We start from the raw sequence: 16,926 nt of genomic DNA, 5'->3' as shown, positions 1-16,926 counted from the left end.
TAGGGGAACGAATTTAAAAACGTGATATGCTAATTATCTCAGTGAGTGATCCGATCTACTATACCATAATATTAATAATGCTAGAATAATAATAATAGTAATTATTTGAAGATGATCTTGCTCTCAAAATTCTCACAACCCACTCAGTTGGAAAAGTTTCCTTTTTAAAGCATTTCACAAAACGCAACATTTATATACCCCGAAAAGTAAGGACATCATAAATGAATAAATGCGAACAGCAACAAATATTAAGAATTGAAATTTACCTTAAGAATATATTAATAACAATTAATTGAATTTGTAATAAATTACCACAAGATAAATGAGATCGCATCTAAATAAATGAATAAATAAATAACAAATTTCATATTAGAAGAATTCAGCACAATCAAATTAACCAAGCAGGATTTAACACAATATACATTCTTTATTTCAATTACCATTTTGAAAAAACATTTAACTTTGATAATCAGGTGGGAGAAAAATAACTTAATGCACTATACTATATACCAGTACTGCCTTACAGTGCCCAGCGTCCCAAGGCACTGTCTGGCGAGGAGGTTATAAAGAGAAAACCTGCATCTAGGCCGCCCCGGTGTTCCAGCAGCACTAATGCTAAAAACTCAATCCCAGCCACGGAAGGGGGTAGCTATGGCCAATATCTAACTTGCCTGATCTCGATCCGATGACAACCACGGGAGAGTATAAACCTACGTGCTCATCACACTCCACTAGCGCTCTAATCACATCCACAACTACAGAACACCAGTATTGTATGGGTGCGTCTAAAAAAAACCATATATATATATATACCAATTTCCAATTTTTATAAAATAAGGGATAACACCCACAACTTCAATTCATCAAATAATCCATCATCTTAATATCCAATGGTATATATATATCCAATATTTTTCAATACCATAAAATAATTTTCCAACCATTGTTTCAATGCGTGATAACATTCAAATAAATATTTTCTTCACATCCTCCAAATTTAATACAAATAAAACCGTATTGAAATCCGCATAGAAATCCACAAGTGCATAAACTCATATAATACATTTGAAATAATCATGAATAACCCGCAATTAACATCAACAATAATTTAATAAAATTATACTCTCTATTTCTTAGAATTCAACATATGGCTTTCATACAAATATATGTGAAGTCCCACATCGGTTGGAAAAAGGAACGAAGTATACCTTATAAGGGGCCGTGGATACATTTCCCTTGAGACGTGTTTTAAACCTGTGAGGGCTATGTTGTAAGATGATTCCTCAATATCAAAACAGACAATATCTCATGCGGATGAACTGAGCTGTTACAGTTGGTATCAGAGCCAATACCTGGATCGGTGTGCTAGCGAGAACGCTGGGTCCCAAGGGAGGTAGATTGTGAAGTCCCACATCGGTTGGAAAGGGGAATGAAGCATGCCTTATAAGGGACTATAGATACCTTTTGTCAGGACCCGTCCAGAATTCCTTCCCCGGAACCCTAGACAGCCCTGATCCCAGGGAAACCCTACCGAACCCTCCAACGGAAAATCCGGCAGAGCCTCCCCTAAGGGATTTACTTACCACAAATTACCTGCACTGAAAACATACTTCTAACAACATCCCCTTATTCCTCTCACAAACTACAAATTGTTTCCACAAATTGCAGCACTTCAAAAATAAAATAACAGCAGCAACCCAGTGCATAAAGAACAACCACACGTCCAATACAGTACACAGAGCATTATACAACAAATGTGGAATTTATAAAAATAACAGATAAGAATGTAATACAAGATAGAGAGGAAAAAGGGAAGAAAAACTTCTTGAACCTTCGGCAACGAACTGAGACGTCGGGCTCGCCCCGGACAATCAACGTCTCCAACCTGAACCTAGGGGAACGGAATTTAAGAGTGTGAGATGCTAATCATCTCAGTGAGTGACCCTAACTACTGAACACCTTTAATAATAATAATATAAAAATAAGGGAATTTAATTAAGCAATACCGAACAATTAAATAAATAAATAAATAAACAATTGAAGTAATACTTTCTCTCAAAATCCTCACTAGTCACTCCGTTGGAAAAGTTCCCATTTTTAAAACATTTTCACAAAACCCGATATACGTACTTCCCGAAAACCAAGGGACCAAATAATTTAACAAACAACAAATAAATAAATAAATACCCCAAATATAAATAAACTATAATAAATTATAGTAAATAATTTTTTGAACACCTTTGGGGTTTAAACATTATTTGCAATTTACACCGACAATTACACCTGACGCACCACACCATATACCGGTGATGCCCTCCGATACCCAGCGTCCCGAGCACCGACTGGCGGGAGGTTAAAGAGAGAAACCTGCAGCGGTCACTTCGGCGTCCCGACAGTACCAACTGCTAAAAACCATCAACCCGGCCAAGGAGGGGGGCGGCTGTGCACAACAATAACCTTGCCTGCCCACGGTCCAATGGCAACTCACGGGTGAAGTAATAACCGTGCGCTAAACCAGATAATAACCGCGCACTACCACGTGTCCATACACCATACACCAGAACACCAATACTGTATGAGTGCGTCTAAAAATAAACAATAATAACCAACCGTACCGTTTTACAAAATTACCGTGGGAAGTATACCAAATTTTCACAAAACACCATCCCACATATTTTTATTCAACAACCCGGTACGAAAACATCGATAACAGATAAAACCATACCTTTTCTCGTAATACGAGATTCAACAATTGAAATACCGCGGGCATAATTTATAAAATTAAACCAAATATTTTCGTAAAATATTTAACCCAATTATGCCCGGAAATTATTACTTAAAATCATGTACAATTAATACCGAAATCCACTTCGCTCATGCATAGTAATAAATTAAACCACAATAAAATAATAATCGGGAATTTCTTAATGACCCCAAAATTTCCATTTATTACCAATGGATAAATATATATAAAATAATATTTTTTCCCGATTATATTTAAAGTACACCACATAAGCAGAAATTACAAATATCAAATTAATACCACATAAATACAATTAATTATCCCAAAAATATTTTTAAAGGTGGGTCACTCACCTGGAGCACGTAATTAACCCACGATCTACTACGGGATCAATTCTACGACTCACCGGTGCTCCTAGAACAAAATTCACAGACAGTCAAATAAATTAATATTTTATTCGGGTAAATAATACCCGGTACCCGGGGGCTCAAACACAAACTTTAACCAAAATGGTCGAATGATATACCGAATCGAAGCTCGTGGAACGAGGATCACCAATCCGGTCTCCGTCGACCCCAATTCCGCCGGAGGTGGCCGGAATTTGGTCGGAAAGTTTCGGCCGGTGTTCACTTCCCCATATCTCGCAAACCGCTTCGAATTTCTGGGATTGTAGGCCATTTTTGGATTCAGAGGACCCAAAATAGGGGGATAGGAGGCTCAATTGGGACTGGGCTGGCCGGAAAACACAAGAAAAGAGGAGAGAGAAACTTGGCCGGCCGGCGGCTTCTCCGGCCCGATCGGCGCGCGTCCGGCGGTGGCTGGCCGTGAAACTTGGCGGCCAAGCTCGCGAGGTGGCGGGCTTCCTTGGTGGCTGGCGCGTGAGGGCTATGGGTGGCCGGAATTTGAAATACAGGAGAGAGAGGGACGGTCGGGAGAGAAGAAAGAAAAGCTGCGTGTGTGTGTGTATTTCGGGGAAGAAGAAGGAAAAAAGAAAAAAAAAGAAAAAGAAATAAAAAAGAAATAATTAAATAATATTAATAATAATATTATTATTCAAAAATAATAAAATAATTTGATTTTTTCACATGGTTGACATGTGGCATTTCACCATGGTGACACATGGCCAACTTCATTGAGTCACACGTGGCACCTCGTTATGCGTGTAGAAATAATATTAAAATAATACAGTATTTGAAAAACTTTACAGGTCCATAACTTTCAAACCACATGTCCAAATCGGACGTGCCGCTAGTCTACGAACTCGTATCGACGAGCACTTCACAACCATGCATGAGTCAAAGCTCAACCTTGCATGAATAAAAAGTCAACTCCGGCACCCCTTGGACAGTTTGGACCTCAACTTGTTTTGCTCATAACTTTCAAACCGTAGCTCCGTTTTCAACGTGCTACCAGTCTACGAACTCGTGCCAACGTGTACTCCGTAACGGTACCTCAGTCAACCTAGAATTCCAACCGGATCAAAAAGTCAACTTTTGACCCCTTGGTCAACGGTCAACAGTCAACCTCGGTCAACGTGCAAAAATTTCCGACATGGTTCGGGACAGGGTGTTACACCTTTCACTTGATACGCGTTTTAAACCCGTGAGGGCTGGGTTGTAAGAGGATTGCTCAGTGCCAAAGCGGACAATATCTCATGCGGGTGGACTGGGTTGTTATAGTTGGTATCAGAGCCAGTATCCGGATCGGTATGCCAGCGAGGATGCTCGGCCCCAAGTGGGGTGGATTGTGAAGTCTCATATCAATTGGAAAGGGGAACGAAGCATACCTTATAAAGGGCTATGGATATCTTTCCCTTGAGATGCATTTTAAACCCATGAGGGCTGGGGTGTAAGAGGATTCCTCAGTGTCAAAGCGGATAATATCTCATGCAGGTGGAATGGACTGTTACACTGGTAGTGGAAACCCGTGAGGGCTGGGGTATAAGAGGATTCCTCAATGTCAAAGCGGATAGTATCTCATGCAGGTGGATTGTGAAGTCTCATATCGATTGGAAAGGGTAACGAAGCATACCTTATAAAGGGCTATGGATATCTTTCCCTTGAGATGCATTTTCAACCCGTGAGGGCTAGGATGTAAGAGGATTCCTCAGTGTCAAAGCGGATAATATCTCATGCAGATGGAATGGACTGTTACACTGGTAGTGGAAAAAAACAAATAACTAAAACATATAGTATTAAATTATTCAAAAGGGAAAGACTGAGGGACACTGGGCCTATTTCAAATTGGAAAACATTTTCAAGTATTTCTGAGAGCTATACTCCCTTCATTCACAAAGAGGTGAGCTGCACGTCTAGTGTCTCACTTCTTTATGGGATGAGGGAGCACAAACCCCACATATTTGCTACTCAAACATTTCCACTTTAAGCAAGTTGGCAACTTAGAGGTTTAACATTTGTTGTCCCACATAAGCTTATCAATTTTCTGGCTTTGCTTTGGTTTCGTTGCAGTGTGCTCATCCTCAAAGGATTGTGATTGCAAAGAATCGATTTCGATTGATGCATTGTTATTGCTATTACTAATGTTAGATGAATTATTATTATTATTATTTTTGTTTATCTTTTTAGTTTTTATATATGGTCTCAAGTAAATATTATTGTTATGTACTAAAGTAATTCCAAATTTATTTTAGATTTTTCTTTCTTCTCTTTTTTTTTTTATAATTAGAAGTTATATTTTTTTCTCACCACTAAACTAATATAATGATACTTTTTTGTATGTAATTCTATGGGGAGGAAAAAACTAAATTTTAATAAATCATTCTATGCCATCTATACGCGATAGATTCATTGATTAAAATTGTACCAAATCATAGTGTTTAAATTAAAAATTATTATAATATCACAAAATTTATTTTAATTTTCTTTTAGATTTTTCAAATTTGAGCCCAATCATATGATATTTCAATATAAATTTGTTATTAGGTGCAACCGCATGTAAGTTATTTGGGTGTGACTTGGGTTTGTAAGAATATAAGGTTCAAATTTGATGGTGATCCAGATCTAGAAAGAAACATATATGTTAATTCTGATAAATTCTTATGTTGAAGAAGCATCATAGTTAACGAACACTTAAAGCCGATATTGGGGTAGAGGACATTCCATCCATATCACAATTTGAACTTGGATCTATAAGTATCCTTAAGGACTTTAATCACTATATTAAACATATGAATACAATTTGCTTTTAGACCTTAAATATTGATTAATTAGGAGTTGTTGGACCATTGCCTTGATAACTCGATGTTGATTTTATTTGTCCTTGTTTCTTGCAAACAGCAATAACATTCATTTATTTTGTTTCAATAGCAAACTAGGTATCCGAAATATGGGTTAGGAAATCAATGGGCTCCAATTTATATATAATATATTTTAATCAAGTTGTTCCAATATATATATCACTATATATCATATAGATGTGGAGAGGTCCATCATCAATTTTTATGTATGTTTAATCGTCGAGAAGGCTTCATGAGTTTACTGAATTCAGCTGAAAGTTAATTTATTGTGGGCTAAATTTAATTAGATTCTAAGTTTTCCACCATTTACTCTATTTAAATATTGATGATCAACCATATAATTGAGAATAACTTTTTTAAAACGGGTCTAATAGAAAAATTAAAATGATTTGATCCTCAATTATTATGATTAATTCTATATATCACAAACCAGCTTCTGAAATAAGAAATGACCAGCAGAGCATGCATGTATATTGGATTGGTAATATAATTAATTAAGAGCATATTCCTATAAAACAATCATAAATTAATTAAGAACTGCCTAATTTGCAAACTAATAAAAAATATATATCTAGTTTAAGTAGTGGACCAACTTCAAACTTAGCAAACAAAATTATTGATTAATATTGTCACGCTCAAGAAATATCAGAGAAATGATTAGATAATTTGAGCTTCAATAATAAAATAAAATAAAAATGTAGGGTGGGTTTATCATTCAAATAATGATTAATGGACGATCCAACTTTTTAAATTAGGAGTTTAATTTAGCGGTTTCAGTACACTGGGGTTGCTTCACAAAGTGAGATGCTAGCTTGTTTACACTCTTCACTCTCTCTAGCTACTCAAAGCCAGTAGTTCCTTTTGCGAATGCTTTGAACGAAAGCAAGAATGAAGAAATGATTGAATTACGGACTAATCCCACTTTACTGACAGAAGCAATGTCCTTGCTTAACCAAGAATTTGCTGACTAATATTTGAAATAGTGAGTAAGAGTGCAATTCCATGACCCACTACTATTGTTGAAATCTCAACTATTAAGGAAACATAACCTAAAAAAGCAAAACAAAATTAAAAATGAATTAGTTAATTATTGTTAATATTTTAAGTTTTTTTCAAAATGAAATTTTAAATTATTAAAGAGCTAACAATCAACTTTAAATGTTGCATCAAGATAGAGAATATAACATGGTACTGACTGATTGCCATAACTCATGGTCAAAGTGTGGTTTTGAGTTACTATCTTTAAAAACTGTAAGTGTGAATTTCTCTTAAAATGCAGATAAATTAAACCAATATTATAATGTTCAGTTCCCTTAAGCATCGAACTCTTGCTATAATAATTATTAAAAAATAATAATAAAAAAAAAAGCTAGAAACAAGGAAAATCTGTCTTAAGAGTAGAACATCAAGCGTGATATCTGAGGCATTTTTTGTCTCCAGTATGCCGAGACTTAAATGAGGGACCGACCCAATTCCTTGAACTCTTATTGCTTTCCTGATTTATCAGAGCAAACTGACAGACAAAATACAGAACAATGCAGTCCAAAAAGTCTGACACGTGTCGTCTGCTGCCTAGCTTTTAATGGCCAACTTCGGTCGGAGGTATAAACACTGTTGACTGTACAACCAAACTTGGTCTGTGGCTGTAACTGAAAAGACGCTATTGTCCTTCACGAATTAGAAAATTCATTTCGTCTTTTTACAGCAATCTAATAAATGACATGAAACAACACTCCTACCTTACATAATTATCATAAATCAAGTCAGTTTACTTCGTATGACGTGAATCTGCTTAAACTGATTCATTTCTTTTATGCATGTACTGCATTAAGTGATATATTAATTCCATTAATATTGACAAGATAAATAACAAGAAACAATTAATTAAGTTGTTTAGTGCCACCTACGAGCAAATCCTCCATTGACAATTAAATTAGGAGCTTATTAAACTGCCACAACATAAATGAGTAGTGTCGCCATTTTAGTATAAATTTTATCTGACACTTTTTTTTTAATATCATGATTTAGTTTCAAATAAAAAAGAGAAATGTACGGCGATTCAACAGGTTATGTGGGACCAGCATGCACCAGGTTGGCATTGGTGGTAGTAACAATCAAAGGGCGTTCTCAGCCGTGGGTTAGATCTTGCCACGTTTTAAGATCCTATTGATTCAATCCCAAACTACTTCTATCTTTAAAAAAAAAAAAATGACTACGTGGGTACCAGTCATTGGTCGAATGGTGAACTACGTTATTTGGCCAGCTTCTTTTTTTTTTTTTTTTTTTTTTTGGCTAAAACGTTATTTAGCCAGCTTTTCCCTAACAATATGAGGATATAATATTTATAGTTTAGTCTCAAAACCATGAGGAATTTCAGATATTAATTTAACTTGATATTAAATTATTAATTAATTTGATATAAATTGAAGTTTCAATATCGTCTTGAAAGCAGAGGCATCCAAACAAATTTGAATTAAAGAGACATAGTTTAATTAATTAGTATTTGAAACTAATTAAGTTGAATTAAGTAAATTTGAGTAGTTGTCCATGGCAAACTGAGTTTTGAATCTTTTAGGCTCTCATTGATTATTTTCTTATATATACATATACTATTATTTTTTTTAGTGGGTAAATTGGCAGGATACAGACCTAAGACAGAATATTTGCTTATATATTTCTGAATCTTTGTGGAGCAGGGGCTGCCCAGCATAGCAATTTCAGAATGAGTTCAGGCTCGTAGAGAGTTCATGAATCAGAAGCTGGCATTGACTAACGACAATTAGTCAAAAGTTTGACTAAAAAAGTGTACGATTAAAAATTGGAATTTGCCTTTCTGAAAACTTTACATATATATATATATATATATATATATATATATTTATAAATTGCCTTTCTGAAAACTTGTTAGCACTTTCCTCAACATGACGTGCAAAGGACATATAATGAGTCTTTATATGAAAAATATATATATGTATAATTCTAACTTGATTGCATAATATTTTGGATAATTGATAACAGCGTGACACTTGATGCTAAAAGAAGAATTCTAAAGGTTTAATTTTGAAATTAGTGTTTAGAAATATTTAATATTGTTAAAACTTATATTTGTAAGTTCAGATTTTTTAAAATGTTTATAATTTCTCCAAATCTTTACAATTTTCTAAAACCTTGGTTCTAAACCATTTTTATCAAATTTCAAAATTCTAAAGGTTTGATTTTCAAATTAATGTTCACAAATAGTTATATTGTTAAAACTTATATTTGTAAGTTCAAATTTCTCAAAATGTTTACAATTTTCTAAAACCTTTGTTCTAAACCATTTTGAGCTTTAGAGTTTTAATGTTGTAAATAAAGTATTTTAAAAGTTTTCTTAATCAAGGTGATTATTGATTAAATTTTTAAAATCAAGAATTGAGAAATCAAAACCAAAATAAAGAAAAATGAGTGATAGAATTTAAACTAGATAGAAATTCACTGAATAAGTGATACTGCAAAAACTTTTGTGGTTATGGGAAAACTTACTTCTTAAGTTCTTGTGGAGTTGACAGATGGGCCAGAAATATACCCAGTGCTAAAAAGCAAAGGAAGCAAAGCTATAGAGAATCTATACATAGTTGTTGCACGACAAATATTCAAAATATTTCACATTTTTATTCATGAATAAAAAGTGAAAATTATATTTTGCCTTTAATCGATAATACAGAATTAAACACACAAAAGTTTGCATAATATCTTTGAAATTATACAGATGAATAGCAAAACCAGCGCCCCATATTTTTGACTTTGTGGAGCACATTTTGCATAAAAAAGTTACAAATTAATATGCATGTGTCTTTAAGCTCCATTTCCTACAGTACCAGCTGCTTTATGAATGAAGATCAATCTTCTACCACCGACTGAACTAGAAAAATGCAATTGGTAACAGAATCCAATCACATTCCAACCCAACCAAACTACTCATTCACTTTAAGATCATATATAGCGTGGAGTTTTTGTATTTTAGTTTTATGCTTTTAACTTTAATTTCTAGAGCTTAATCATTTTGAGAGAGAGAGAGAGAGAGAGAGAGAGAGAGAGAGAGAGATGAAAGGATTTCCCATCCTCCATTTTTTAAAGGCAAAAGGCAAAGAAAGGGTCCTAATCTTTAATTAGAATCTTCCTACAAACTGCCTGCCATTAAAACCCCATGACTATGCAACTTGTCCACTTCTCTTCTTTTAAAGCTAACGCTATGAAGCAATCCCATTTGCCTTCTCCTATATATTTATTCATTGCCATCATGTACCTAAACTCACAGTTTAGTTAAATGAAGTTCATAATATTAGTATTTTTCATTAATATTTGTTTTCCAAACCCATTTAAAAATTGGAGAATCTGTTACTAACCAATTAAGTTCACGTCATTGGCAGTATTAATAAAATGTTGTGTATCAGCGACATAGTTCCTATCAAGGGCTTGCTTGTGATTATTTTTTTATTTTTTATTTTTGTATTTTTGTATTTTTTTATTTTTTATATTGGCCGCCAACAACTCAACCACCTTAATTACATTCACGATGCGAGTTATATGATATATTGTGGCCACTCACCATATTTCATTTTCTGATTGAACTTTAATTTGAGTTTTTAACAGAGGAGGGTGCTACTCTGCTTTTTACTATCAATCGTGGACTTGAAGTTCATCAGCTTTGTAGTCGATTCTATTGGCTACCTTAATGCAAAAGCCTTTGAAACTGTTTACTTTTCTTTTCTTAATTAATCCACCTTTCATTTTCCGATGAATTTAGATTTTTTATCTTACTTGGAGGAAAAACTTCTTATTCCTAAAAACCCTCCAAGCAACAACAAGCTAAGCTATAGGACCTGATCTTATAACCCAAAGTACAAAAAGATTAAAAAAAAACATAGAAAAGATTAATTTATGATGTTATAGGCGAAAAACTATATGCTCTTGAGGGTTGACTAGTTCAAGTAGTCTCTCCTCCTAGCTATTGGTTTGAGCCATTGACCTATGAGCTTCACCAAGAAAAATGCAGACATATATTTTATATATATATATATATATATTAATATTCTTTCTAAGGTTATATGGGATGCTCATGCTTCTTCGATATATAAATATAATTTCAAGGTGGTAATCCAAAAGTACGTATATTACCTTTTTTCCTTTTAAAACAGAACAATTAAGATTAGAAAATTAATCAATATTTTTTGAAGCTGTTGTGGCAGATGAAGAAGTTTTCTTGTGCATTGTGTTTTGGGTAAAATATTATATATAATTAAGAGAGTGGCAGGGAAAACCATTTTAATTAATGAAAACTCTCTGATTCGTTTTCCTTTTTCTTATTTTATTTGTCTATTTCAAATTTCCAGAGTATGAATTTATTATAAAGTCTTTGGTTGCCAATAAATTATGTTTCATGTGTTAATTACAAGATAATTAATAATTTAAGGCTTGGTTTATGATAAGTAATACGTATGTACATATTTGACTTGTGCAATAAAAATACGTATAATCATACAGAGCATGTGATATGATGATTAATTTACTATAATGTCCTTTTAATATTGGTGTGTATATATGTATTTGTATGCATGTGTCAAAATTTATCTAAAATTATGAAAGGTTGGCAATTCTTGACCCAAATTACCATCAAGCCGCCCAACTTGTCAACTGTCAAGGGCATTCCATGACTTCCTCTCGTGAATCGACCCTTTATTAGAGGAAAGTTCGTTCGTTTAGCCTTCTATGACGATTAATTAGCTTGCTTTCTTTTCAAGAAAAATTCATGTGATGTTTATATCAACCAAAAAGATATTTCATAATTTATCAATACGTATATTTTTCATTTTGCGTCATAATGTTATCAAATATCCTGTATACCCAACATTAAATCATTATCTTTTTTTATAGGTTGTTTTTCCATATTTTTTTAAACAATAAACCACCTACAATTCCAAGTATGCAAAATTTTGAGCAGAAGTCCGACTACGCAACAAGCTCCTCTTCTCTTTTAAATGTTGCCCACCTGCCAATAGAAAAGTTTGAAAAGATGAAGCAAATTTTATTTTTTCTACGAATCCAACTTTCTCTAAATGTATAATGGGTGTGGATTTCTCCCAAAAAAAAAAAGATTTATATGTATGGATGTGATATCTTAATCTACCATCTAGTACTAAAGATGATTGAGAGGCTAGGATCGAGATTAATCATGCAATATTGAGAACTTTTAATCTTTATTAGGTATAAGTTTACCATGGGCATTTTCTGCCCCGTGTCCTTAGGGGAAGAAGCCATCTGCAAATTGAGATAATGAAGTAATAATATAGAATCTTATAGTTGAAAACTTTGCAGTGTGATTATTAATTTAGTGCATTTTTTCATCTGAAGGCACTACCAAGTTTAAGCATGATAGTCTGTTTTTATTGGAACATGGAAACCCAAAAAAAAGCATCATCATATGCATCATGTCAAAAGCTCACCAATCACCCACCAATTCAGATACGCAAAGTACACTACAAGATCCATCCTTCCTATAATTTCTCCTCATTTTTTTTTTTTTTTTAAAAATCTATGAAATTCAAACTCGCATATTCATAAGTACAGATAAAGTGCTCAACATAAAAATTACTAAATTTTTATGATAAACACAGATAAAATGCTCAACAATTAAAATTACCGTCTCCTCTCGTCTTGAATTTTTTATAATTCCTTATGATACGCCTCTACCTCTCAGCCATCCAAACACATCTCCTTTCCCCTTTTAAAATTATTTTTTGTCCCATTTAAAGTTTATTATTTTTTTCAGTGTAGAAGAAATAGACTAATACTTCTTTTAACAACTAGCATTAAATAATTATATATAAAGTAAACGATAGTTGTTCAGTGGAGAGCAATATTTTGTTGTTTTCGTGGCATGCTTCATACCAAAAAAGCTCACAGATACAAACTAAAGATCTTCCACTTCCTGAGGCACTAGAAATGATACATATTTTGGAGAACTGTTATGAAAAATAAAATTGCTTCAAAAAATCTGATAAGAGTATAATAATAAAGTGTAGAAATCGAATATCGATGCGTTTAAAAGGACATACTCAGGAATGGAGCCCAGCCCTTACATGTTCATGCGAGCTTTGCCATGACCTCTGGTTCAGCACCAGAACAATTAGCCAATTGTCTAAAAACCCACTTTATTATTTCTCTGACTTCTGCATTCAAATGGGTCGTATAGCTTATTAATGTTCTCTGCAGCTAACGTTTTAGATTTTTCCTACATCTATGAAAGCTCCAGCCGTGGAATTCTTCAACTCCACATAATTAATCTCATTGGGTTGGGTTGATTATATATATAGAAATTACTCAAGAGGTTTACCCAAGTTTTTCTTCTTGAAAATTTTCAAGAAAAAGAGCAAGAATAAGTGTAATCAGAACAAGCATAGAATTATTTGTCTAAATAGTCGACGATTTTTCAATCCCAATTCATGGATACAAATTTCTCTTCAAGCTTTTGTTTATTATCATCTTGAATGGTTGAAAACATTTCTTTAATACCCCGACAATCCTCCTTGTCAGAGAGGAGAAAAAGCAGAACATGGCAAAGAAAGAAAAAACATGTCACTAAGTTCTAATTAATATTGACTCTGAATTTTGATTGTTATTCAAAATCACAATTCTTATCAGCCACAAGTCCAATGGAATAGAACCAGACACTATATAGAAAAGAATTGTGTATTCGAATGAGATCTAACTAGAACTAGAATTAGTAAGTAATGAATCAAAATGTATATGAATAGTTCGACCTAACAGTTACCTAAAACTAAAATTTTTACCAACTTTTTTTCTTTTCTTTTTTTCACTTTTGTCAGATTTATCTTGTACTACAATCACCAGAAAAATCCAAAGTAATGTTTAGATGCATAACTTACGAGGCATTACCACTAATGGAACTTTGTTATTTGATAAAAGAAACGAAAAAAATCTTATAAAGTGGATCTTGGGATTGACTTATTACGGTCGGACCATAGATATTTAGGGGGAGGTATTCAATTTAGAATTTGAAAAATTTTAAAAGTCTTTTAAAGTTTTGAGGTATTCGATTTAGATTTTAAAGGAGTCCATACAAATCTAATGATATTCGATTCAGATTTTAATGGATTTTATAAAAGTCCATTAAAATCTAGATGTATTCAATTAGGACTTTATAGAATTCTTTTAAAATCTGGTGGTATTCAAAAAGTCATTGATTTTAAAAGATTTTAAAAAATGATGGATTTTAATAGATTTGAAAGGATTTTAACAGGGAAATTGTGAAGAAAATTGTCAATATGAAATCCACCTATAAATTTAAAGATTTCATTGGATTCTTACAAAATTTTTACCGGAATCTGTAGAATTCCATAACAATCCATCAAATCCTTTAAAGTCTATAATTTATTTTAAATCCATCAAATTCTAAATTGAATATATCGCTCTTAAAAAAAGAAAAAAATAGAGAATTATTAAAAATCTTATTGGCTACGAAATTTTGGACCGAAGATGGAAAAAAATTAAAAATTAAAAATTAAAAACAAAAACAAAACAAAACAAAACCAACAAATAACAACAAATAATTATTGTCATCATTAGCAACAGCACTAGTACATACATTGCGATGCTAACTTTGCACTTTTTCATGAAATTTCCCCCTACCATGGTTTTCTGTACTAGTACTTTCGTTTTTATTTTTTACAAGGTTTTAAACTGTTTACATGTAGTACGTCTGCCAACAAGCTAAACAAAAATAAAAGTTAAAATGCATTAAAATAATATTGCTTTCCCATCTGTATTCAACTTAAAATTTAAAAAAAAAAAAAAGAAAAAAGAAAGAAAGAATGTATATCAAAATGAAATCAATCAGAAACTACAGTGTTTCTTATTAGAATCACTTTATTCTTTCTATAAGATTTTGGTGCGAGAATGCTTATATGAATCGAGATTTAGTAGGTTATAGTCTATTTACCAAAAAATTAGTAGGTTATACATAGTCCACTCTACAAAAAGAAAACAACAAAGAGAGAAAAACAGGGGAAAAACAGGGGATTTGACAACATGTTAGGAAGCTTCTTACTGTGATAAAAAAGGAAATAAAAAGAAGAAATTATAAAGCAGTACAAATTATGTAACTTAACTTCTACCATCAAATAGTACACCATTATTGTAATTAGCTTCCATTGAATTTCCATATAAATAACCCTCCTCATTCTAACCGAAAATAATAAGAGTAACAAATAAAAAATTACCCCAAAAAAAAAAAAAAAAGAATCATATAGTGATGGGTGAATCTCACATGTTGAAGAGAATTTCCATAGAAGATACCATCTAACATTGTTTTATGCAAGTCTCATGAACATGTCACATGGATCATGAACACCTAAATTTTTTAATCTGTCTTCATAATACTGACCCAATCTACAACCATTGTTGGATACATTAATGTTGAGGAATATTAATAATAACAAAAAGTATTTAGCATGCTTAGTCTAGCTAGCTAAAATGCTAATGCTGTAATAAAAACAGAGTGACAATGACATAGATATGAATTGAAAAGAAAAAACGGATATTGGGGGTTTGATTTTTAACAAGGGAGAGAAAACGAGTGAATAGGAAGAAAAGACCAATTAAGTCACAAATGTGGCATGTTGACAATGGCAATTCCAAAGACAATTAGAAGTACTTAAGCAATAATTGACCAATTAATAAATTTATATTTTTTTAATTTTTAATTTAAAATTTTTTGTGGGTGTTTCTTTACTTTTGTCCAAGGGCTTTACTCAACAATGTGTAAATGGAAAAACCCACATGGATGATGGACCGGACTTGTTTAGAATGAAAATGTGGGGGGCACATAGGATTAGGATTGGGTCTACCAACCCCTAACAAAACGGCATTTACTTCCCCATAGAAAACTCCGTTCTCAATGGGGGAGGTTAGTTTCCCTCTCCTTTCCCCACCCTTTATTTCCAATCACACATTTCAACCAAAGATCCAAGTTTAAAGGAATACCATTAACACCCTGCCTAACTAATATTTAATACCTAATTTATCTTTTTAATTACCATTTAATTCTATAATTATCAAAAAAAAAAACTATTTTTAATATTTTATAAAAATGGGAGAAGATTAGCCCGAATGCTAAAGTCACCAACCGGTATAAAGGTAGCAACACAGAATCTGAAAAATATAAATCAATCGGATTCCGTTTTTATTGAGGTGCAAGCTTTTTTTTTCCTCCAAAAGTAACCGTACCCCATGAACTGATTGTAGATCATGTGGGGTCCACATGATGATCTGGTTTGGTGATGACACGTTGATTCGGTGGTTACTTGTGCTGCTTTCATATAATATATACTGTGCCTGTCACTGATTTTCAGGTCACAGCGGTGTGAATTTAAGTAATGGTGGGGTTCGTTTCTCCTTTGGACGCCTTGGGTGTTTTTATTCTGCTTCGTCGTTACAACAAACCCCAGCAGTTTCCTTGACTTGGACAAGCAAGCCACCGGTTTATTCTGGTAACCTCGCCTTTAATTACCAAAATATCCCGCAAGAATTTTTCAAAATTAGAATTAGTCACAATAAATTCTAGAAAAGAATAATAATAAAGACATTCATAATCTAAAACAGTAACTTTTACAAGTTAAATAAAGACCCAGCATTTTCTAACAGTAAAAACAGATAATCTTCTCTTTGGTATGAACTTTATTATTATTATCAATGTTATTTCATTAAAAGATATTGACGGGGGAAGGAGGGTAATTGTGGAAATTACAAAAAGAGGTGAAAAATAAAGGAGGGATGGTGGGAATAAATACAGAAACGGGCAAGGTTCGCATGTTACATGTCGCTCTTCCTCTCTTCATGCATACGCTTTTTATTAATTAAAATTTAATTG

The 16,926-nt window shown here is 33.0% G+C and overlaps 1 long non-coding RNA gene across 1 annotated transcript; it reads right to left on the bottom strand.

The window, feature by feature from the left end:
• Positions 1-1,742: 1,742 nt before the first annotated feature.
• Positions 1,743-3,725, bottom strand: LOC132804540 (uncharacterized). The gene is made up of 3 exons (XR_009639733.1): positions 3,270-3,725; positions 3,097-3,157; positions 1,743-1,891 (listed from the first exon to the last, which is right to left on the bottom strand). It is a non-coding gene; the product is annotated as an uncharacterized LOC132804540 (long non-coding RNA).
• Positions 3,726-16,926: the final 13,201 nt, after the last annotated feature.

The sequence above is a fragment of the Ziziphus jujuba genome, chromosome 7 (assembly GCF_031755915.1).
Source record: "Ziziphus jujuba cultivar Dongzao chromosome 7, ASM3175591v1".
Lineage (NCBI taxonomy): Eukaryota > Viridiplantae > Streptophyta > Magnoliopsida > Rosales > Rhamnaceae > Ziziphus > Ziziphus jujuba.
This window is presented reverse-complemented; position numbering and strand designations above follow the sequence as displayed.